The sequence below is a fragment of the Nicotiana tabacum genome, chromosome 12, assembly GCF_000715075.1.
Source record: "Nicotiana tabacum cultivar K326 chromosome 12, ASM71507v2, whole genome shotgun sequence".
Taxonomy (NCBI): domain Eukaryota; kingdom Viridiplantae; phylum Streptophyta; class Magnoliopsida; order Solanales; family Solanaceae; genus Nicotiana; species Nicotiana tabacum.
Genome location: NC_134091.1, coordinates 73,321,700 through 73,347,883, shown reverse-complemented (window position 1 = coordinate 73,347,883; position 26,184 = coordinate 73,321,700).

Below are 26,184 nucleotides of genomic sequence, written 5' to 3'. Positions count from 1 at the left end.
AGTGCCGATATACCATAATTCACAATACCACCATATACTTACACGGAGTCCGATCACGACCCGATCGGCTAGGTCGTCTCATTTGAGACATCAACCATAACCACAATTTCAATTATCATTTCCAGCACAGTCACCACCATCTGTGCGGCATGGCATCCAATCACGGCCAAATCGGGTAGGCCGTCCCAACCGAGACATTACATTTTCAATCAATCATCCCACTTCATACTTCTATCACATCTTTTCAATTCATTGGCATGAGTGGCCTCAATTAGAAAGTCATTCTTGGCACTTGGCCGTATTTCATTATTCCAGTTTTCCTTTTCCACATTCAAACATCATTATCATTATCAACAATAATGAGGCTTTCCATTAAAGACATTAAATTCACATACGAGCAACTTGGGAACCTTAGGCACATAAAGGCTTTTCATACAAGTTGGAATAACAACCTTTATTTCGATTTTGACTTGAAGTCTTAATATTCCTAAAACATATTCCACATTTTGAACACATCCTCAAATGGAAAGATGACATGATGAAGCATTTAGAATTAATATTGAACATACATCCTTCAACACAAACACATTAGGAATAGCCAATTCTATAATGATCAATTTGGGACTTACACCAATTACATGAATGTCGTGGGATTCTATTCTAAGAAGAAGGAGGTTTAGCCAACATACCTCAATTGAGCTTCCTTTAAACTCTAAAACATTCTGGAATTCTTAGCAACTTCGATCTATTTTATAAATATAACAAGTTGGACCAAAATTAGGAAGATGGTCATGGTTCTAGCTCATTTGAGCACATTATCAAACACTAGGTTTGCATTGATGTTTTTAAGGCCCTTTTATGAAAGCTTCCATCATTCTCCAACCTATTCTCTACCATTATTAGCTCACAACCTTCCCATATTCTTTGATAACACATGCATGCAAGATAACAACTCTTATACCCAAAAATTGTCTTTCTAATTATCCATTCTTAGATAAATTTCGAAATTAAGGGCTAGGGTGTAGAATCTTACCACTAGGATGAAGACCTAGTGAGTTTTCCTTGTTAATCTTTAAAGATTCGAGCAAGAATTGAAGAACAAATTGTTGAAGATCACTCTCCCACTCTAGGGCACTCCCTCACCCTCAAAATATCAGATTTTAGCTCAAAAGTGGTACAAATCGTCTATTTAACGAAGTAGGGTCAGGTTATAAAAACCCAAAAATGAAGCTCCGGAATAGGGTATACGGTCACATATGCGACCGCATAATGCTTATGCGGTCCGCAGAATAGGCCGCATAATTGCCCTCCAGAACTGGGTAAATCTGACTTGGTTTGCACTCATTATGTGGCCCACAGACCTGTTCTGCGGTCGCATAATGCGCCGCAGAACCTCCTTCCAAAAAATCTCAAAGATGGATATGCGATCAGAGTGCGGCCCGCAAAATGGTTTTTGTGGTCGCATAATGGGCCGCAAAAATGACATCAAAAATGGCCCATAAGACTGTCTCACTCCGCGACCATTATGCGGTCCGCAGAAATGCATTTCTTTTGCCCAAATGTCTTTTCCTTTACTTTCCAGTGCATTGTTTAACCCAAAATGTCCGAGCCACATAAGCCCAGTTCAGCACCACGAAACATTATTTTTCCTTTGCGAAATTTTACGGGCCCTTACAGTAACCAATCCCAAAACACAATACGAACTCGCTCGAAGCCTCAAATCACATCAAACAGCATCATAACTACGAATCGCACTTCAATTAAAGCCTAATAAAGTAATGAACTTTCAACTTCTACAACTCCCGCCAAATCATACCAAATCAACCCGGAATGACCTCAAATATTGCTTCAAGTCCCAAATGACACAACAGAGCTATACCAATTCTCGGAATCACAATCCGAGCTTGATATTAACAAAGTCAACTCTCGGTCAAACCTCTCAACCTTCCGAACCTTCAATTTTCGTACTTTCGCCAAAATGCATCAAATCAACCTACGAACCTTCAAATCCAAATCCGGACATACGCCTAAGTCCAAAATAACCATATGAAGCTATTGGATTCATCAAAATACCATTCTGGAGTCGTCTACACAAAAGTCATACTCCGGTCAACTCTTACCAATTAAGTTTCTAAAACAAGAATCATTCTTCCAAATCAATCCCGAATCATCCGAAATCCGAATCCGACCATGCATGCAAGTCATAATACATAATAAGAAGCTACACGAGACCCTAAGCCTCAGAACGGAATGCTAATTCTCAAAACGACCGGTCAGGTCGTTACACTTCCAAACCTTCAACTTTACAACTTTCGACAATTAGAGCCAAAACACCCTAGGAACCTCTAAATCCAAATCCCGACATAGGCATAAGTACAAAATCACCATACGAACCTATTGGAATCATCAAATCACCAATCTAAGATCACCGACTCGAAAGTCAAATATTGATCAACTCTTACCACTAAGGCTTCCAACAATGGAACTATGTGTTCCAATTCACTCCAAAACCTTCCCGAAACCGAACCAACAAACCCAGAAAGTCACAGAACAATACACAAACATATGGGAAGCATCAAATAGAGAACATGTCTCAAATACACAAAATGATAAGTCGGGTTGTTTTTTCTCCCCCTCTTAAAGTTCGTCCTCGAAGAGGTCTAGAATCATACTCGAAATAGCGAAAAGGTGAGGATATATGCATCGCATATCATGCTCGTTCTCCCAAGTCGCCTCCTCAAGTGTTGACCTCTTCATTGGACCTTCACTGATGCAACATCTTAAGTCCTCAGCCTCGAAACTTGCGTATCTAAAATGGCCACTTTCTCGTATTCATAAGTCAGATTCTTGTCCAACTGCATTGACTGAAACCCAACACATGTAATTGTTCCTCATAATACTTCCGAAGCATGGAAACACGAAACACCGGATGAACCCCCCGACAAGCTGGGTGGCAAGGAAAGTCTGTTGGCCACCTCACCCACTCTCTCTAACACATCAAAAGGACCAATATACAGAGGGATCAACTTGCCCTTCTTCCCAATTCTCATCACGCCCTTCATAGGCGAAACTTGAAAAAGAACCTTCTCACCCTCCATGAACGCCACATCACTAACCTTCCTGTAGAATAACTCTTCTACCTGGACTAGGTTGTGCAAAGCCTCTCCTGAATCAACTTCACCTTTTGCTAAGTATCACGAACCAAGTCTATGCCCACTAACCTATCCTTTCCACGCTCGAACCAACCAACCAGAGAACAAAATTTCCTCGCATATAATGCCTCATACGGATCCATATAAATGATTGACTGATAGCTATTATTTTATGCAAACTGCACTAATGGAAGAAACTGATCCCACCGGCCTCCAAAATCTATGACACAAGTCCTCAACATATCCTCCAAAATCAAAATGGCCCGCTCGGACTGCCCATCTATCTAAGGGTGAAATGCAATACTCAACTCAACCTGCATCCCCAACTCATACTGAACTGCTCACCAAAAATGCAAAGTAAACTAAGTGTCGCTGTCCAAGATGATAGAAACAGGCATAACATGCAAGAGGAAAATTTCCCTGATGTATATCTTAGCCAATTGCTCTGAAGTGTAGGAAGTCATGGCTAGGATGAAATGTGCAGACTTGGTTAGTCTATCCATAATGACCCAACAACGTCAAATATCATCAATGTCCATGGCAACCCTACCACAAAGTCCATGGTGATGCGCTCCCACTACCACTTTAGTATCTTAATCTTCTGAAGCAAACCACATCGTCTCTGATACTCATAATTAACCTAATGGGAATTCAAACATCACGCAACATATCCAACAATGTCCTTCTTCATCCTCCTTCACCAATAACTGCTTTAAGTCACGATATATTTCGTAGCACCTCGATGAATAGAATACCGCAAACTATAAGCCTCCTCAAGAATCAACTCCCATAAACCATCCATATTAGGAACACAAATCCGGCCCTAAATCCTGAATACACCATCATCACAAATAGTCACCTCCTTAGTACCACCTCGCGACACCGTGTCCTTAAGGACAAGAAAATTGGGTCATTATACTAGTGAGGGTTCGATGGTTTGAGTCTGGTTGTAACGACCCGATAGATCATTTTGAGATCTAGCACATCGTTCAGTGGCTTGAGGCCTTGCGTAGCTTCACTTCATGTTTTATGACTTGTATGCATAGTCAGAATTGAATTTCAAGAAGTTAGGAGTTGATTCGGATGGAAAATTCTCTATTCGGAAGCTTTAAGTTAGAAGAGTTGACTAAGGTTTGACGTTCGAGTAAACAACCTCGGAATCAGGATTTTAAGGTTCTAATAGGTTTGTATGATAATTTCAGGCTTGGGCATATGTTTAGGTTGAGTATCGGGTGGTCTGGGAGCATTTCGGCCCTTATTGTGGAAAGTTGGCATTTTGAAGGTTTTATAATTCCTAAGTTTGATTTGAAGTGGGATTTGATGTTATTGTTGTCCGCTTGGGATTTCGAGCCTTGGAATAGGTTTTTATCATGATTTGTGACTTGTACGTGAAGTTTTGCATCATTCCGAAATGTTTAGATATGATTCGGACGCGTTCGTCGAAGTTTGAATGTAAAGAAGTTAAAAGAGGGATCTTGATCGTCCATTCATAGTTTGGATGTTGTTTGGGATGATTTGAGGCCTCGAGCAGGTTCGTGTCATGTTTTGGGATTACTTGGTGTGGTTGGAAGGGGTCCTGGGGGCCTCGGGTGTAATTCGAGGCAGTTTCAGACCAAGTTAGGGTGATTTGCTGGTTCTAGTGCTAGTGCTGGTGTCTGGTTTTGTTCTTTGCGAGCGCGAAGGGATGCATGCTGTTGTGAAGAAGTATTTGTGATTACTGCGAATTTGTTCAGTGAACATGACACTGAGGTCACGAACGCGGAGAATAAGTTGAGGTTCCCTTCCCGAATGCGACATTGAGTCGCGAACACGTAGAAGGATGGTGATCTGGGGGGCCTGGAGGTGTTAAGCCTTCAGGAACGTAGAGCAGTGACCGCGAACGCGGAGCAATGACCGCGAACGTTAAGCATCAGGACCTGGAGGCATCACGAACGTGACATGGTGGACGCGAACGCGATGTGGTGGACGCGAACATGAGATGGTGGACGCGAACGTGAAGGAGGATTTTTAGACAATGGATTTTTTTTTCCTTCGCGATCGCAAGGGTTTTTCCGCGATCGTGAAGAAGGACCTGGGAAAACTTGTTTATAAGCCGGGACTTAGCTCTCATTTCTCTCATTTTGCCGAATTTGGGAAGCTATTTTGAAGAGATTTTTATCAAGCAACCCAAAGTAGGTGATTTGCACTTGTTGTAAGTTAAATATATGGATTATGTTTGGATTTAAACATGGGATTTTGAAGAAATTGTGAAATCTTGAAGAAAAACCTAGAATTTGATGTTTTTGGATTTAAACCACAAAATTGGACATGGAATTAGGGATAAATTATATATTTGAGTTTGTGGTGTGATGGGTAATGTTAATCTTCAAGAGGTTTTGGAATCCGGGCACGTGGGCTCGAGGGTTGACTTTGTTGACTTTTTGAGCGGAGTTGGGAATTGTTATAAATTATTAAATTATAAGCACTTGTAGTATATTTTGATTGATTTGCACGTTGATTGACTAGTTTCGGGTCGACGGGCATTGGTTCGAGGTATTGGAGGATCGTTGGAGCCGGTTATGGAACTTCGGAGCGAGGTAAGACTCCTGTCTAACTTTGTGAGGGGGAAACTGCCACCTAGGTGATGTACTTGTTATGTGCTACTTGTTGTGGGGACTACGTACGCACTAGGTGACAAGAGTCTATACGTAGCTAGATTCATCTTTATGTCCGGGTAGACCTAGGACTTTACCATGCAATAAATTGTATTACTTGAATTTGATTGTTAGCTTAATTATATGAAGACTATAAGTAAAATATGATAAAGATCATGTTAGATCGAATTACCTTTCCCTGAGCTATTTAAAAGGATAATCGATTGATGGTAAATATCATGTTTATGTTATGTCTCTGACCCTATATAGTAAATATGAGATTCGTAAGTCGATAAGTTTCTTCTCTTCCTAGGGATCAGGCCGAACGCCTCGGCAGTTTATGTATATATGAGATGCATCCATGGATCGGGCTGTACGAACTCGACAGTGTATGTATACGACTAAATGGATCGGGTCAAATGACCTCGGCATAATTCGTGCGTAAAATCGCTAGGAGTCCGAATACCCACGGGATTACCCTCTTAATTTATCTTGAAAATTACGTAATATTCTATTTATGATCTGAGATCGGATATCTAATTGATGATTCCTATTTGTTGAATTAGCATGTGGAACTTGGGGATATTTAAAATGATAATATTTGTTAACGGATTTCATTATCTATTGTTCCTTATTCTATTGATCATGTGGTATTTCATGCCTGCTTGTGATTCCTGCATTTTATTTATTGGACCACTAGTAAGTGTCAATGTCGACCCTTCGTCACTACTTCTCCGGGGTTAGGCTAGATACTTACTGGGTACGCGTTGATTTACGTATTCATGCTATACTTCTGCATTGAACGTGCAGGATCTGACATGTTCACTTGGGGTCATCCTGGTGCGTAGGCGCAACTGCTGAGGGGACTTTTTGGTGAGTTGTCTCCTATGCTATGCACTGTAGCCCTCAGAGTCTCCATCTTATTTATTTACTTTATCCTGTCTTTAGCAGACGCTCATGTACTTGTGACACCTAGTTTTGGGATGTTCTAGAATTTGTTTATGGTTTTGCTTAACATTGACACACTTTTACTTTATATTTTATCCAAAATGTATGTATGTACGATTTTTAATGCATTAATTTCTCTATCTAATAAGATTCATGATTTCAAAAATAATAATAAAATAAATAATTAAGTTGGTAGTTCACCGTTGGCTTGCCTAACGGCGACGTTGGGAGCCATCACGGCCTATAGTGGGTTTCGGGTCGTGAAAGTTTGGTATCAGGGCACTAGGTTCACTTAGAGTCTTGTGGATCGGTACAAAGACGTGTGTACTTATCTTCGAGAGGCTACATGGCTGTTAGGAGCACTTCCCTTCTTGATTCCTCGTCGGGTGATTTGACTCTATTGAGCGCTTGTTATCAATTGGGCATCAAAGAGTTGTAGTGGTACTGCAGATGTGGTGCAGGATGTTTCTCCATGCGTATTCGGGCAGGATATTATTGTCTCTTTGTAGAAGGGTGATCATTTGTTTTAGCCCAGTGTTAGTGTTGCCTATGGTTTTGAGGCTATGCACAGTGTATTATGAGGTTCATGCGTGGTTATCACACAGTGTTGGTATGAATGGTAGGGTGCTTATTTATGTATCGCGGGAGTGAATGGCTCGAAAGGGGGATTACTCGGCTCATGGTTTAGAGGTTCGGCATTAAATTCCAGCGGAGTAAAGGCAATTGAACTATGGATGTTTAGGCCTTGGTTGACAGAGTAAAGAGACTTGATATTTTCGAACGTGCTGGAATCCTCATTTGTGATGTGGTGTCGTTGTCCTTGTTGGAACGTATTAAGGCTCACCAGTGTTATAGTCTCCTTTAATTTGCCTCCGGGGCAGGGTGTTGTGGAATGGTGCATAAGAAACGGTTATCAGAGATGGAGTTGTATGGCAGCTTCAGAGTCAAATCGGTGTTTCTAATGTTGATGGCTCGAGAGAGATGAACTTTATGGAAACTCGGAGTTGGTGGCAATTTATCCGTTCGAGTGCTACAAAGATGGATTATGATTTGAAGCAATATTTTGGCAGTGAAAGAGAAGGAAGGACATGGTGGGAGTGGGAGGGTAGTGTATGGATTCTGTGGTAGGAGAACCACGTGCTTCGAGAAAGTTTAGAGCGATTTGGGGATCATGGTGGACAATGACTAAGTCTATGAATTTCTTTTGGGATGGTGGCTACTGTGCTGATGGAGTTTGAATATGACGGAAAGGAGTTTTCTTGGAATGGAGAGGGGTGTGAAAGCTTGATTATCATTTTGGGATGCAACATGACTTAGAGTTTTGGAACGTATAGTTGGACCTTCAGTCGATGCTAATGGGGAATGAACGGTCTCTTACAGCTGGTGGACGAGCATGGGCTCACGAGGGTTATTGATTTCATGGTAATTGTAACCAGGGTAATGTCTTTGGAAGATGTCGATATGGAATTACACAGGTGGGCTATCTCATGTGGGCAGGCTAGTGGTTGCGTGATTGTTGATGAAGTTCCTACGAAGAGTTCTACTTTCTACCTAGCGGGAGGCTTGTACTGCGATGTGAACTTGGATCGCTTGAAGAAGATAGTACGACTGTTACGAGGTCGAATGTGTGATTGTGGTTAATAACTCGGAATGTTTTATGAAAAGTTTATCAGGAGATTGCGAGAAATTTTGTGGGTTAATGGTGCGAGATCATTGTAATTGAGAAGGAGGAGTTAATGTGGGTTCTTGATTCGTGTGATGGTAGCATAAAGCTAAGTAGGGGAGTCTACTATCTACGATTGGGTCACGTGGTTGTATTCCTTAGCAGTATCAGGTTATCAGTATATTGGTAGATTAGTTATGACCAAGGGGAGAAACCATCAAGGGTATTACGGGTAAGTAATTTGATGTATGTGTGCTACATTTCACCTTATCGATTCGTGCACAGATTTTGGGATGACTCAGAGTTTATGCTTCTTCTGGATGTGATGTACAGGGAAAGGAATTCATCCAGTTGCTTCTTTGGGAGTGTTCATGTTCTAATGCAGCACTAGAGTAGTTATATTCGGGACTAGGTCAAAGTGGGTGACTCTAAGTAATGGTTCTAGTGGGTTCAAGAATTTAAGTGCGGTGTCTAAGGATTTTGGGTTCGTTATTAGGTTGAGGACTAGGTTTTGCTGCAGAGTGTGAAGAATACTCGGGGAATTTTTATATTACCATCAGATATGCGGTGCAGTGTTAGAGGAATGGGAGGAACACATTCAAATTCGTAGAAGATCTTTTAGAACGGGTGTATCAGTTGGAGATACTATTGAGTGCACGAGGGGGGTATGAGATGGCTTATGGGTATTAAGACAAAGTGGTCTCATGATTTGGGTCACTCGGGATGAGTGGTTCTTGCGGTCCGTTATGTGTTTGAATATAACTATTATTTGAAAGGCAAGTCAAAAGTAAATTGGAAGAAGTCGAGTCAGCTAGTAATGGCTTAAATCAGCATGGTTGTGGAAATGATCAGTTCCTTTGGTGTGTTAAGCTATATAGGTGATTTGTGGCTGTACGTGCGGGCTTGACAGCCACCGTAATTTGATTGAATTGGAGGTATTTGATTCTGATAGCCTTGTAATGTGTAAATGGATCCCGGAATAGTTATGGTGGTTTAGACCACGACTTGAAATTGTTCGGTGGGAATTCGGTGGCGTGTTGCAATTGTTCTTCTGAAATAAGTGGAGTGAAAGGGGTTCTGGCCGATGGAGTATTTATTCTACTGGTTGTTCAGGGGTTATGATGAAATTCTTGTACTCTCGCGTAGCGGTATGATAGGTGCAGTGAGCGGTATGGAAATTAGAAGTTGAAGATCAAGGTTGTGATTCGGTATTGATAAGAATGTCACGAGCTCGGAGGAGCGGGGGAGGGTTTTAGATGTTCAGAGTGTGCTGGAACTATCTTCGGGCAGCCTGAGGGTGGTTTGTTTTGTGGTAGAAGTGTTGGGTATTGAAATGCGAACGCTTGACTAGTACTATAGAAATAGCATGGTCGATAGCCATTGATGTTCAGATTTTACTACCTGGTGCGGAAGGTTGTAGGAGTATATCCCACGGGGAGATCGTATAAGTGTGATATGTTAGTCATTTGATTGCTAGAGATTGAAATCAAGTATGGAGATTTTGGTACTTTCGCCAACGGGAGAGGTTATGACCGAGAGGCGCTCTATTCCTTTGGTTGTGGACTGTGGAAGTTGTTCCCGACTTGATGGTTGATCGTATGTGTCATGGAAAGTGTCATTGTAGATTTTTGGAAGGTTATTGATCTATTTTTGGATGACTGGAATTGGTTTTAAGTTCTGTGGGTAGGCCTTATGTGAATGTATATTTTATACCAGATCAGATATGCTTATTCAACATAGCGTTGCTTATGGATGAGTCTTCGGACGTAGTGGATGATATTCATGCCTTAGTCACTTTTAGGTGCTGCTCTTTTATGCCACGTGGGTTATGAGGGTTGTGGTCCTATGTAGCTTGTGGTATTATATGAGCGAGATGGTTCTCGAGATGCAGGTTGTTTATTGCACCTTAGTCGTGCTCGAATTTTGTAGCGCATGGCGCTATCCATCTCACCAGGGTTGTATTTATGCACTTGGAGTGCTTATGATCGATATTCGAGCATTTCGTGGGTTTGAGCATTATGGCTTGATGGGTATTTCCCTATTGATTGTTATGTGTGGATCGGGTGGCACGCCACCACGAGTATCATGTATGGATCGACTGTTGGCCATTGATGGCGTCATATGATATTTTAGACGGTGTTTGAGGTGGATTATTGCCTAAGAAGTTTGTACTGGAGCCTATGCAAGCATTTTTCATAATGTTTCATAATTTCTAAAGGCTTTAAATCGATTTATTTCTGCATTTTATTATATAAATATCCAATAATTATCCTTCAAATTATTTTTTATGATGATTTAATCATCCAAACTTATCATTTACACCAGCATGTATATTTTTAAATATTTTACTGCATTTTAATAATTACATTTGCATTTTTAGGCTAATCGCATATTTTGCAATAATAGCCTATATTCATGTATAATCATATTATTTATGCAACAAATAACTTTTTATATTTTTATAATATTAAGTTATTATTTTTAATCATTTCAGTAAACAAATAATATTTTTTTATTCATTAATTACTTTTATAAAATTATTTTTTCTAAAATGTTGGGTATTTAAAAACTAGCCCCACTTTTAAACCTATTTTCGGACCAAATAATGGCCCAAAACACCTAATACACTAGCCCAATAACCCCAGCCCAAAACCAATAACCCCATTAACCTAGAACTGGTCGCAACCCATCAAAATAAACCCGACCCAACCCCCTTTTAATCGTGGTCGCTGATCTCTGAGATCAACGGCCCATATCTAACCCCTCCCTTTAACTACCCAAATGCCTAACCCTAACCTCACTATCCCCTCATCTGCCACCCTGATATCCTCTCAACCCCTTCTCCCTCTCTCAAGAACCCTAGCCGCCGCCCCTAAATCTTCTCCTAATCCCACCTAATATGGGATTCCATGGCTATTACTTACCATACTCGACCCCCTTCTGGTACTGGCTACTCTCCTATAGTGCTTGCCTAAACATGGCAAGCAAATCTCATCAAAATCGAACCAAAATTAGTTCAAATCCCTAATTTTTGAATGTTATTCCGTCTATGTTCATCTTATGCTACTGTGAGTCCAAATATTTCTTTATATTCTGTTGATTCTTACTTACCCTAAAACTAGGGTTTTCATATTTCCTTAAATCGGACCAAAATTAGTTCGATTCTCTGATTTTTAGCGCTATTTGTGTCTATATTCATCCTATGTTATTATTTTTGTGTATATTCTGGTAATATTTGTTTTCCTAAAAACTAGGGTTTGCTTGACTTCTCCTAAATTGATTCTGAATCAGTTCCGCATTCCATTCTTTCCTTTTTCTTTAAGATTGATTGATTGTTTTTCCTTGTTTGTGTGTTTAATTTTGCTATTATAAAAACCCACCCCCTTCCCCTTTCTGGATAGAACTTTAATCAATGTTCTCTCACTAAAAGTTGAAGTTTTCTACTCTATACTTGTTTACTATTCTATTATGTTTGGCTCTTGGCCGGCTGAAAGCCAAGGCCACCGGACTTCTACTTTTTCTGACATCTCTTGGGTGTGAGCATTGCTTGGGTTCTTGAGACCCTTGGAACTTAACACATTCAGGACTCTGGGTCTTTACTGCAATCCTTTTCTTGTTTATTGAACAATCACTGGTTAGTTTCTAAATCCTTGCAATGTTTACTCTATTATGTTAAGCATGTTCTTTGAAACTGCATGATTTAATGTATTTCTTTGACTCTTTTCTGCCTAATTCTGCCTATGATTGTTAGCCTAATAATGTCTCTGCACCTAGCTTAGTTAGTTTGGAAAGAATGAAGCATGCTTTGTTTAGTATTGTTGATAATTCAAATGTTTTATTTTGACTATATGGTCTAATCCATGTTTCTCTGCCTGATTCTGAACTTCTAATGGCCAATTGATGTTATTAACCTGCACCCATTTTGTTTAAGACCTTACTCCGAATGTTGTATACTCTTATGACTATTTTTGCCACTATATGTGTTCTTGCCATGACGAATCCGTACCCCTAATGACTTGTGATCTTTTAAAACTAATCTCCTTTGATTAATACTCATTTAGGAAACATGCCTATAGGATCAAACTGGGTAATTCTGAGTATTTTAAATAGTTATCACTGCCAACTACTGCGCAAATCACCTAGAAATCATGTCTATAGGTTTAACAACTTGTAATCTGTAATTTCAACAATCAACTCGCAATACCAGATTCCCTAAAATGTATAGTTGTTCGAAAATCGCGTCTATAAAAGTAGCATCTTGCATCTGAAACTGCCCGCATGTTTGAAATCCAGGTCACATAGAAATCATGTCTATAGGGCCTAATAACTTTAATTTGCCTCAATCCTGAAATTGTCTAACGTTTAATGTGAAAATTTGTTCGCGTGCATTTGTTGTCTAAGTGTGGAGGCTAAGTTGAGCCCTTAATTGCATTTATATGAAGTCCAACTTGTTTTTTATTTCGTCTAGTTTTATCATTTCTGAGCAGCCTAAGCTAAGTCTAGAAACCATCCAAAATAGAGGTCCAAATGCCTCCTGGGCCATAGGCATGGGACGGGTAGTGCACGCATAGGGCACAGTTTAGAATCAACTAGTGCGCTTTAGGTAAAAACTTAAAGATAGTAATCGAGTAGCAGGAGATGATAGTGTGTGTCTGCTGAATAATACGAGTATCACCCCACCTCGAGAGAGTTACGAAGTATTATTTATGTTGCACGAGGCGATCCATTAGGCTAAAACACTTAGGACCCCCCATCTTGTCTTTAAACCAATTATCTGTGTTTACTCAAGGACTTTCTAATAATGATTTTTTTTCAAACTTCTTCTTTTTCTCTCTGACTATTTGACTAATTCATATAATTCAAGTTCGGTCGGGACCCATAGTTGTGGACCTCGAAGAGTGCCTAACACCTTCTCTTCGAGCTAATTTGAGCCCTTACCCGATCTTTGGTGACGCAAACTAGTTAAACAAGAGTTATTTACAAATAGGTGCCCTAACGCACCTCAAACCCGTTATGTGGCGACTCTCTCTTTTAACACCTTTCTTTAAAGGAGTTATCACGTGTCGAAATCCGATTTCGCGAGAAAATGGGGGGCAACAACCACGAGTATCATGTCTGGATCAGATTGTACACCGCAACGGTATCATGTATGAATCGGGTTGCACGCCTCAACAGTGAGATGTTAAGTACAAATCCTTATACTTATTTTGTGTGCCTTGTTTTCATCTCTGATAGATACATAGCATCTGTTTGGCTATTTTATTCATTACGTGGGCTGGGTAGTTCTTTGCCAGAGTTCATTCTTCCATATGGGTCATATTTGAGTTGTTCCTCGTTTGCGCATTGATGGCATCATATGAGATTTTAGACGGTATTTGAGATGGCTTATTGTCGAGTAGCTTGTACTGGGTGAGACGAAGTTATTGGACCTGAAATCAGTGCGATCAGGTTTATGTAAGGTATATTAAAGAGAAAATATCACTATTAAGTTCTGATTGAGGTAATGGTTCTTGTTAAGCGGAGAGACTCCATAAATTATTGAATGGAAATGGTTATGAGCTTCAACATGTCGTTTTTATCATTGAAGTATCGCAAAGGTTGGATGAGGGCTTATGCACATATGAGGTATACTACGGGCATCACGTTAGTGAATTTGCAGCTTCTACAGTTGGAGAATGTTATTATGGGCATACGAATTATGCGGTGCATTATGTGGTTTCATCATGGGTGCATAATCATATTTGGTACAGCGAGTTGAGATTGATACGGTGTTCGTTTGTTAGAATCTGGTCTCGTAGAGAATTTCGAATGTTGGAATTTTGTTCTAAGGCTTGTGGTCTAAGGTAGCAAGAAGGATTCTCAGTCTGACTCGAGCTAGTGTGCTCATGTGGGTTGTGGTGGCATGGGTAGGTGCACGAGGTGTTAAACAGTGATTTTGGGCAACTCCGTAACAGTTCTTAGCACGTTCGAGGACGAACGTATGCTTAAGTAGGGGAGAATGTAATGACCCGACCGGTCATTTTAAGCTCTAGTGCGTCGTTCAGTGGTTTGAGGCCTTGAGTAGCTTCACTTCATGTGCTTATGACTTGTAAGCGTAGTCGGAATTGAATTTCGGGAAGTTCGGAGTTGATTCGAATGGAAAATTCTCAATTTGGAAGCTTTAAGTTGGAAAAGTTGACCAAGGGTTAACGTTTGAGTAAACGACCTTAAAATCGGGATTTTAAGGTTCCAATAGGTTCGTATGATGATTTCGGTCTTGGGTGTATGCTCGGGTTGAGTATCGGGTGGTCGGGGAGCATTTCGGCGCTTATTGTGGAAAGTTGGAATTTTGAAGGTTTTAGAATTTTCTAAGTTTGATTTGAAGTGGGCTTTGATGTTATTAATGTTCGTTTTGGATTCCGAGCCTTGGAATAGGTTCGTATTGTGATTTGTGACTTATACGTGAAGTTTGGCGTCATTCCGGAATATTTAGATATAATTCGATCACGTTAGACGAAGTTTGAATGTTAGGAAGTTAAAAGAAGGATCTTGATCGTCGATTCGTAGTTTGGATATTTTTTAGGGTAATTTGAGGTCTCGATCAGGTTCGTGTCATGTTTCGGGACTGGTTGGTGTGGTTGGACGAGATCCTGGTGGCCTCGGGTGTGATTCGGGGTGGTTTCGGACCATGTTTGGGTGATTTGTTGGTGCTGGTGTCTGGATTTGTTCTTCGCGAACACGAAGGGATGCACGCGCTCACGAAGAAGGATTTTTTATTGCTGGGTATTTGTTCATCGTGAACGCGGCACTGGGGTCAAACGCGGAGAAGAAGCTGAGGTTACTATCGCGAACGTGACAGGGAGTCGCGAACGCATAGAAAGATGGTGAGCTGGGGGCCTGGAAGCATTAAGCCTTCGCAAACATGGAGCAGTGACCGCGAACGCAAAGCGTCAGGACCTGGAGGCATCGCGAACGCGACTGGTGTACGCGAACGTGAAGGAGGATTTTTGGACAACTAATATTTTTGACCTTCGCGATCGGGAGGGTTTTTTCTGCGATCGCGAACGCGCTGAAGAAGTTGAGGTTCCCTTCCCAAACACGACAGGGAGTCATGAACACGTAGAAAGATGGTGAGCTGGGGGCCCGGAGGTGTTAAGCCTTCGCGAATGCGAAGCAGTGATCATGAACGGGAAGCATCAGGACCTGGAGGCATCACGAACGCGACGTGGTGGACGCAAATGCGAACGCGATATGGTGGACGCGAACATGAAGGAGGATTTTTAGACTACTGATTTTTTGGACTTCGCGATCGCGAAGGTTTTTCCGCGATCGCGGAGAAGTAGGACCTGGGCAGACTTGTTTTTAAATCGAGACTTAGCTCTTATTTCTCTCATTTTGCACTTGGATGGACAAATTTGGGGAGCTATTTTGAGGAGATTTTCATCAAGAAACACAAGGTAAGTGATTCGCACTTGTTGTAAGTTAAATATTTGAATTATGTTTGGATTTAAACATGGAATTTTGAAGAAATTGCGAAATCTTGAAGAAAAACCTAGAATTTGATGTTTTTGGATTTTAACCACGAAATTGGACATGGAATTAGGGATAAATTATATATTTGAGTTCGTGATATTATGGGTAATGTTAATCTTCGAAAAGTTTCGGAATCCGAGCACGTAGGCTCGAGGGTTGACTTTGTTGACTTTTTGAGCGGAGTTTGGAATTGTTATAAATTATTAAATTATAAGCATTTGTAGTATATTTTGATTGATTTGCACGTTGATTGACTAGTTTCGGGTTGACGGGCATTGGTTCGAGGTGTCGGAGGAGCGTTGGAGCCGGTTATGGAACTTCGGAGCGAGGTAAGACTCCTGTCTAACTTTGTGAGGGGGAAACTACCCCCTAGGTGATGTACTTTTTATGTGCTACTTGTTGTGGGGACTACGTACGCACTAGGTTACGAGAGTCCGTACGTAGCTAGATTCATATTTATGTCTGGGTAGACCTAGGACTTTACTATGCAATAAATTGTATTACTTGAATTTGATTGTTAGCTTAATTATTTGAAGACTATAAGTAAAATATGATAAAGATCATGTTAGATCGAATTTCCTTTCCCTGAGCTATTTGGAAGGATAATCGATTGATGGTAAATATCATGTTTACGTTATGTCTCTGACCCTGTATAGTAAATACGAGATTCATAAGTCGATAAGTTTCTTCTCTTCCTAGGGATCAGGCCGAACGCCTCGGCAGTTTATGTATATATGAGATGCATCTGTGGATTAGGCTGTACGAACTCGACAGTGAATGTATACAACTATATGGATCAGGTCGAACGACCTCAGCATAATTCGTGCGTAAAATCGCTAGGAGTCCGAATACCCACGGGATTACCCTCTTAATTTAACTTGAAAATTACGTAATATTCTATTTATGATCTGAGATCGAATATCTAATTGATGGTTCCTATTTGTTGAGTTAGCATGTGGAAACTTGGGGATATTTAAAATGATAATATTTGTTAACGGATTTCGTTATCTACTGTTCCTTATTCTATTGATCCTGTGGTATTTCATGTCCGCTTATGATTCTTGCATTTTATTTATTGGACCACTAGTAAGTTTCGATGTCAACCCCCCGTCACTACTTTTTTGGTGTTAGACTAGATACTTGTTGGGTACATGTTGATATACGTACTCACGCTACACTTCTGCACTGAATGTGCAGGATCTGACAGGTTCACTTGGTGGCCATCCTGGTGCATACGCACAACTGCTGAGTGGAGTTTTTGGTGAGATGTTTCCTATGCTATGCATCGCATCCCTCGGAGTCTCCATCTTATTTATTTACATTATCTTGTCTATTGTATTTTCCATATAGTTGTTGTATTATTAATGCACTCTTTATGCACTTGTGACATCGGATTTTGGGATGTTCTAGAATTTGTTTATGGTATTGCTTAACATTGACACACTTTTACTTTATATTTTATCCAAAATATATGTATCTATGCTTTTTACTGCATTAATTTCTCTATTTAATAAGATTCATGATTTCAAAAATAATAATTAAATGAATAATTAAGCTGGTAGTTGAATGAATACTGTTGGCTTGCCTAACGGCGATATTGGACGCCATCACGACCTGTACTGGGTTTTGGGTCGTGACACCGGTAAGGCTAGATTTTTGGGCATGTATTTGGTTCGTCATACTTTGGAGAAGGTGAAAGTGATCAGGAGCGGACTCGTACAACTCAGTCCGGGCAAAAGAGTTATGCAGTCCGGAAGGTTCGGGATGTGGCTTACATGGAAGATGACAAGGTTCTTCTCCGAGTGTTGCCTATGAAGGGCGTGATATGATTTGAAAGAAGGGCAAGTTGAGCCCGAGGTTCAATGGCCCGTTTGAGATCTTTGAGAGAATTGGGGAGGTCGCTTATAGGCTTGCATTGCCTCCTAGCCTAGAAGGAGTACATCCAGTATTTCACATCACCATGTTTCGGAAGTACCATGAGGATAGGTCACATGTTTTAGATTTCATCATGGTACAACTTTATGAGAATTTGACTTCTAGACAGACAGGTTCGAAAGTTGAGATCTAAAGATATTCCTTCTGTGAAAGTGCGTTAGGGAGGTCACCCGATTGAGGAGGCTACTTGGGATTCCGAGTCCGATATGAGGTGTAGATACCTACACTATTTTGCTAGTCCAGGTATATTTATATGTATGTTCGAGGACTAATGTTTCTTTTAGAGGTGAGAATGTAACGACTTGATAGGTTGTTTTGAGTACCAGTTCCTTTTTTTGTGTTTCAATACTTTTCATAGCTCGATTTGATGATTTATGACTTGTGTGCATGGTCCGTGTCGATTGCCGGAAAGCTTATATGTGAAATTTTTAAGAAAATGTGATTTTGACTTTAAATATGGCTAGAGTTGACCACGGTCAACATTTTTGGTAAACGACCTCGGATCAGTATTTTGACGATTCCGATAGGTTTGTATGATGATTTTGGACTTATATGCATGTTTGGTTGGGTTCCCGGGTGACCCGAGGTCGTTTCGGCGCGTTATGTGAAAAGTTAGAAAAATGAGCTTTGAACTTGAAAATCTTGAGTTTTAATGATCGATTCTTGAATTTTGATATTATTTTGATGATTTGAGATTGCGGGCTAGTTTGTCTGATGTTATTACACTTGTATGAATGTTCGGATTAGAGCCCGAGGTGCTCGGGTGAGTTTGGGATGTGATTTGGATGGTTTTGGAACAACTGAAAGAGCACTAGTGTTGGTAACCTGCAGATCTCGCATTTGCGAGCATCGGTAGGGATGACTCACATTTGCGAAGATGGACTGGGGGATAGGCACTGCCCTTTTGAGAAATCTATGTCGCATTTGCAAATGGGGGATCATTGCATTTGTGACTATGGTGTCGTATTTGCGACACTGGGCATTTTTTAGCAGCTTCGCAAATGCAAAGCTTGGTTCACATTTGCAAGAGAGTGGACCTTCGCAAATGCGAAGTGTTTGTCGCTTTTGCAATAACTGAAGGGCTCAAAATCTGTTCGCTTTTGCGAATATTGCAATAGCGCGAATATTGCAATAGCGAACAAGAGTTTACAATTGCGATATCTGCAGCTGGGTAAATTGTGAGAATTTCGGGACTTAGCTTATTTTACACCATTTTTGAACCCTAGATTCCATAGAGGCGATTTTTGGAAAGCAATTTCCTCCCAAATTCATAGTTTAGTAATCTTAACTTGTTTTTATTAAATTTCAATTACTTTTTATGAATTTCATCCTTAAAGTAGAAATTGAGGGTTTTGGGTAGAAGTTAGAGACTTTATAAAGTTGAGATTTAGACTTCAAATTGAGGTCAGATTTCAAAACAAATCATATATCTGGGCTCGGAGGTGAATGGGTAATCGTGTTAATATAGGATTTCGACACGCAGGCTCAGATTGACTTTTTATTGACTTTCTCAATTATGTTAAAGATTGAACCTTTTTCATTCAATGGTAGTTTCTAAATCTTGTTTGACTTGTTTGAACAATATTGACTAGATTCGATTGGTTTGGACGCTTGTTATAAAGAAAAGTCATGTTGGAATTTTGATTATGTTCCGAAAAGAGGTAAGTTTCTTGGTTAAAATTGATTTGAGGGAAATAGGGTAGAATCGAGTTAATTTGTTATGTGATTTATGTGTTTGGGCAGGCACATATACAAGGTGACGGGTGTATATGTGTTGGCCATACGATAACCGTGCAGGTAGAATTAGCCTTAATTGTGCCATATTATTTGTGTTTTATGTCTTCCATGCTTTAGATAGATTGTTTAATTCTTTAACTTCTCGTATTCATGTTATTTTCTATGGTTGAGATAGTTGAGATATTGGTATTGAGATCGTTTAATTGTTAACTAGTTGTTGGTGCTATTTGTTCGAAGATTCTCATACGACGAGTTGTGTTCAAATACTATTATTGATGTTGAATATGCTTCTCACCTTGCTTGGTAATGTATTGTATGTGATTTCTTGGTGAGGAAGAGTGAAATGCACGAAGGGTATCGCCGTGCTTGTGAGGAAGAGTGATTGTGCACGAAGGGTGTTTTCGTGCCTTTACTTATATATTGATATTATTGCTTGAGTGAATGTGAGGATATGCACGAAGGGTGTTTCCATGCTTGCTATTATTTTATAATGTGAGGATGAGAGTAAAAGCACGAAGGGTGATGACGTGCAATTATTTTTATATTATAATTTGAGGATGAGAGTAAAAGCATGAACGGTGATGTCGTACAATTTTGTTGATTTCATTGCTCTTTACTTTGATATTTGGAATATGGACTTGGCTTTGTGGTTTCATTGTTTACTTTTAAAAGAGTCTTACTCAGTGACACTTTACTTTGTGTTTTTGTTTATGCCCCCTTTACATGTGTACTTGTTAACCCTTTCAATTTGTCATTATCCCGTTGTTATATCTAATACGCTATCTATTATATTATTACTTCTTGATATATAACTGCATAGGTTTATAGTAAGTGTCTTGTCTTAGCCTCATCACTACCTCGTCGGGGTTAGACTCGATACTTATTAAGTATATTGGGTCAGTTGTACTCATACTATACTTTTATACTTCATGTGCAGATTCAGATATCGGTACCAGCGGAGTCCCGGGAGTTGCTTAGCAGATACCGGGCAGGTGATTCGAGGTAGAGCTGCATTCCGTTCGCAAGTCTTGAATCATCTTCTTATTTCTATTGTATTGTTTCTATTTTTTGGACAATGTTGTATTTCTTTCAAAATAATGCATGTAGTAAACTCTAGAAGTTCATGCACTTGTGACTCCACATCTTGGGATGGTTTACATAAGAAGTTGGTTTTAGACTTATCATGTTTATCTCTGAATTGCTTTTACGTTATGTGTATAATCCTGTTGTTAGTCATTTATTGTAGTTCTTTCAAGTTTTCTATTGTATGTTGGCTTGTCTAGAAAGCAGTATTAGGCACCATCAAGGCCCCGATTGGTTAAAATTTCGGCGTGGCACATAAGTGTCACAAAGTGCACGTGTCCCCATCAAGGCACAACATAAGAACAACACGGATGTGTGTTCATAACATATGTATATCTATCTCCGAGGCAAGTATAGCATAAGTCTCAAGATTTACTCATCATGCTCAAAATAAGGTACCAATAGCCTCAACCTTTCTCTAGCATGGTTTGTTGTGCTCAAGTAGTCGATTAATTGAATAATACATAGAATCAATTAGAACACACAATCAAATAAAGCATATAGTAAGATAGAATCTACCCCGAGCATGAATACCCATGGCACATGTATACACGCTCGTCACCTAATATATACATCACCCCCGCATGTAGCAAACAATATCAATTAGTAGGAAAAAATCCATCAACCAAAGCTAGGCAAAGAGACATATCTCATTCAAGCAAATCCAAAGCTCCAAAATCGCATTTTCTTGAGGAAACAACTCTATCCGGCTCAATTCTAGCTAATCATCAATCAAGGAAGTCAACCAATATTAAAAGGAATGGCCCCGAACAATAAAGCCTCGGTTTTTGTAGAATTTCCCAAAAATCAATAAAAGTCAACCCAGATTCGCGTGACCGAAACCTGAAACCAATATCGGAATTTGATGACCCATAATCTGCATAGTCCAAATATATAATGAGATTCCAAAACCGAGTCCATATCGGTATCCGAAATCCCTAAAATATAATCTCTTAAAGTGTATGCAAAAATCCTCAATTTCCTTCAAAATTTCCATGATTAAAGTGTGCAGATCCATGGGAAATCAATGTATATTATCAAATCCAAGTAGAAATAACTTACCCACAAGGTAGTACTGAAAATATCCTCCAAAAGGGCCTATGACCGAGCTCCAAAATCAAAAATAATGAATTACTTATGAGCCAACCCTAGAAATATAATAAATTGCCAGTGATTCCTCATATACAGACATAAATACCGCATATGCGACCTCGCATATGCGAGCAATCTGCGAACCTAAAGGAACCTGACCAATCCCGTATTTGCGCAAAATATATTGCAGAAGCGGCCTCGCATCTGCGCCACACGCTCTGCAAATGCAGACTCCCAAGCCTGACCAATCCTCGCATCTGCGACCAAAACCCCGAAGATGCGACTTCGCACCTGCGCTTCCTTTTCGCAGAAGACCACCTCCAGACCACTTCCTTTTTTGCAGAAGCGGCATCCCTTCCACAAAAGCGACATTGCACTTGCGACAAATTCTCCGCAGGTGCGAAACACTGATAACAAAACTACCAAACAAGACCAAAAATAATTCGAAATTCATCCAAAACACACCTGAGCCCCTCAGAACCCCGTCCAAATATACCAATCAGTCTAAAAACATAACACGGACCTACTCTTGGCCTCCAATCACACAAAAGAACATCAAAACCATAAATCGTACCTCAATTCAAGCTTAATGAACTAATCGAACTTCAAACTTTCAAAACTCATACTGAACCACGTCTAACCAACTCGGAATAATCCCAAATTTTACACACAAGTCCCAAATTACATAAAAGAAATTATTCCAACTTTTGGAAAAGCTATCTAAACCCGATAACATCGAACTCAAACGTATAAACCTTCCAAATATTCAAATTGCCAACTTTCGATAAATAGAGCTGAAACCTTCTAGGAGAACCCAAATTCAAAATAAAAAATACGCTCAAGTCCAAAAGTATCATACGAACCTATTGGAACCATCAAAATATGAATATGAGGTCATATAATCACAAGTCAAACCTTGGTCAACTCTTCCAACTTAAAGCTTCTAAATTGAGAATTGCTCTTCCGAAACAATCCCGCACTTCTCGAAAATTAAAACCTAACATGCACGCAAGTTATAATACATCATATGAAACTACTCAAGACCTCAAACTACCGATCGGAATGTAAATGCTCAAAATGGCCTATGGAAAATGATGTTGGATAGTTACCATATATGAGTCGGTAGTCGGTGGCGCTCGATGGTCGTAGGTCATTGGTCAGTGGTTGGTGGTCGACGTTTGTATGTACCAGTCGATGATTCTAAGAATTGAAAGAATTGAAAGGTGTTTAAGTTTGGAGGATGTTTTGATCCAGCTAATATCATTAAACTTAATTGAATTTATTTTTGCTCAGTTTGGATAAATAGAGATAGAAGTTAAAGGTCAGGGCTAACTGAGTCCATTCCAGTAAATCACCCCTGCGCACATGCACACATTTCAGGATTGATAATAGAAACCAAAGAAATCCTACTAGAATAACTTTAGAATGCAAGACTTGTGATATGCTATAGAGCACTTTGCGTGCCAAAGTCTTTTATGAAACTAATAGCCCAATGAAGCAAATCTTATTTGTTGCTGCAACTGGTGACAAGAACCAAAGGAAAAGAAGAAAAATACTATTGTCATGTTGTCGTTCCAATGACTTTTTTTTTTGGTTGGAAAGATAAGTTGCATTAATTAACGTACACAGATTGTGATGCATGGGCATCATATTACAAACAGAAGAAGCACTAGATGTAGAAGCTAAGCTAGAATTGCTAACTCTAATGTGAGTAGTGTTACAATCCCAGGTGCTGCTCTGGGCAAGACCAGTTGACAAAAAGGATTTTACTTCCGTCAAGCCAGCTTCCGATTGATGAGCAAAAATTGTGTGTGCATCCATGGTGATGTTGATATTCTCAGCTGTTGACGGGACTACCCTGATAGTAGGTAGTTCTAGTTTGTCTTCAAGTAAGAGGCATGAAACAAAAACTGGTGGTGCTTCAAAAAGTGATGTGTCAGCGTTACTTTCCATCTGACTGCCATATTTCGCTAAGCTATCTGCGACTCTATTTTGTTCTCTGTACATATGGAACACCATTGGATCATGTAGCAGCTGGAGAAGGTACCCGCAATCACATAGTAGATTAGTATAGAATGGATGATCTTTTGTTAGTAGATTAATTACCTCTTTAGCGTCCAGTTCCACTTCCAGTGGTACTAGTTTCCTTTGTACTGCTAGTTTAAGGCCGTGAAGTAAAGCATGCATTTCAGCTGTAAGGCTGTTGGAGGTGGTAAGTGAACCGGCGAAGCCCATAATCCATTTGCCTCTATCCTTACGGATTACACCACCTATACCCGTGTAGTTTTTAGTTGATGAATAAGCTCCATCTGTATTTAGCTTATAGTAGTTTGGTTTTGGTGGAATCCAGCGGAGTGAAGTGCGAAGTCTAGTGGGTTTTTTACAATGAAAGGCCGCCAGATAGGAAAACTCAATAGCTTGATGTAATGTAAGTGCTGGAGGAGTTTTCAAATTTTTGTGCTCAAATAGGTTGCGGTTGCGAGTGAGCCAAATATTCCATAAACTTAATGGAAGGTAGGTACGTTGGTTAATTTTATAGGGTAGGTGAATGTGCTTGGAATGTATGAATGGGTAAAGCCACTGTTGTGGAGATACCCAATGTTGAAGAGATGTTATGTGTGGTCGAAGCCCTACTGAATGCCAATAGTCTTGTGCATTAGTGCAATGTAAAAAGATGTGTGTAGTAGTTTCCTGTTCAGTTTGGCAGTAGTTGCAAATGTTGTTAGGAAGTATGCCAATAGAATGAAGGTAATGATTTGTGGGAAGTCTGTTATGGTGCAGTAGCCAGAGGAAGGTTTTAAAATTAGGGGAAATGGGTAGCTTCCAAAGCCACTTCGAATTGGTGCTTGAGGACTGTGTGGGTCGATTGGCAACAGATAGGGCGTGATATATGGAATTTACTGTAAAGTTGCATGAAGGATGTATGGTATAACAGGTGCGGTCAGATGGTTATGGAAATATATGGAGTAGGAATCTTGTTTATAATGACCGGAGGCAGATGGAAAGTAATATTTGCCCAATCCCATCCCAATGGTGTTAAACATGTGGAGACTTTTAGTGCTTGATGGTTGTATGGTAGTGGTCCTTGTATGAGAGATCGTAGGGTTGTACCTTGGGGTGTTAATGGTTCGGTTCGGTCGGTTATTTTATAAAATTTATACCATACCAATTTTTCGGTTATTCTATTATGTATAACCAAAATTAGACTTTTCGAAACCGTCCCAATCATGTCGGTTTCTCTTCGGTATCGGTACGGTTCGGTTAATTTTCGATATTTTTTTAAATATCATGTAAAATTCACCAGTAGAAGTAGAATGCAATAACATACGTTCTTTTATAGGATTTAGCAAAACTCTCTAGTCATTTTTACTGTTTAAAGGGTGATAAATTAAAAAAAATGAAAGATGGCTTGAGTATATATCTATCAACTATTCTACAACAACATAAAAGAAATCAAGCAAAGGCAAAAAAAATATAAATCACACGAGTGAAAAGATATTAACCAAGTTGGGACTCAAGAATAAAGTCTAGAGAAGATTTAAATATTCAAAAAGATAAATCTAAATTATATGAAAGGAAGCATATTCAATACATTGTAGTTTGCTACTCATAGTCGCTAGAATACTGTGTCTTGCTAATAAAGATACTTAAAATAACTTAGTTTAAGTAGACGTAGCATAATAGGTTTTAGGAATTAGTATTTTGAGTTTAATTACTTGTTGGCTTGTAATAGTTTTCATAATTCCAAGGCTCAAAGAAAAATTTAATACATTATTATTTTTAAACTTACTAGATAAATATATTTTTCACATGTAAAATTTATTCGGTACGGTTCGGTTTTTTTTCGGTTTATTTTTATAAAATAAAAAACCTACCCTTATTATCAGTGCGGTTATAGATTTATATAAAAACCTACGGTTTCTTAAAAAGAAACCTAAAAATCGGTTCGGTACGGTATGGTTCGGTCGATTTAATCAATTTTCGAATATCCATTGAGAACCTCTAGTTGTACCTGCCCCAACCCATGGGTCATTCCAAAGATTGATGTGCGGCCGTTTCCAATTTTTCATTGAATACCAAGTTGTTAGTGTGCCCACCCTTTAGTGATATTACGCCAAGTGTGTGAGTGATTTGTGATTGTAGTGGTACGTAGGTATTTGTAAAGTAGTAGGGTAGCCCAAAGAATGTTTGGTGATTGAAAAAGTCGCCAAGCTAGGCTAGCAAGTACGAGCATTATTTTTATTAGGTAGTTGTTGTATACCAAGACCCCCGTTTTCTTTTGGCTGAATAACTAATTTCATATTTAGAAGGTGTAATTTCTTCCTTGTTTGAGTAGTACCTCAAAGGAAATTGCGTTGGTATTGTGCCATTTTGTTTATGATAGACCGGGGAATTAAAATATATTGCATTATATGATTTGGGAGAGCGT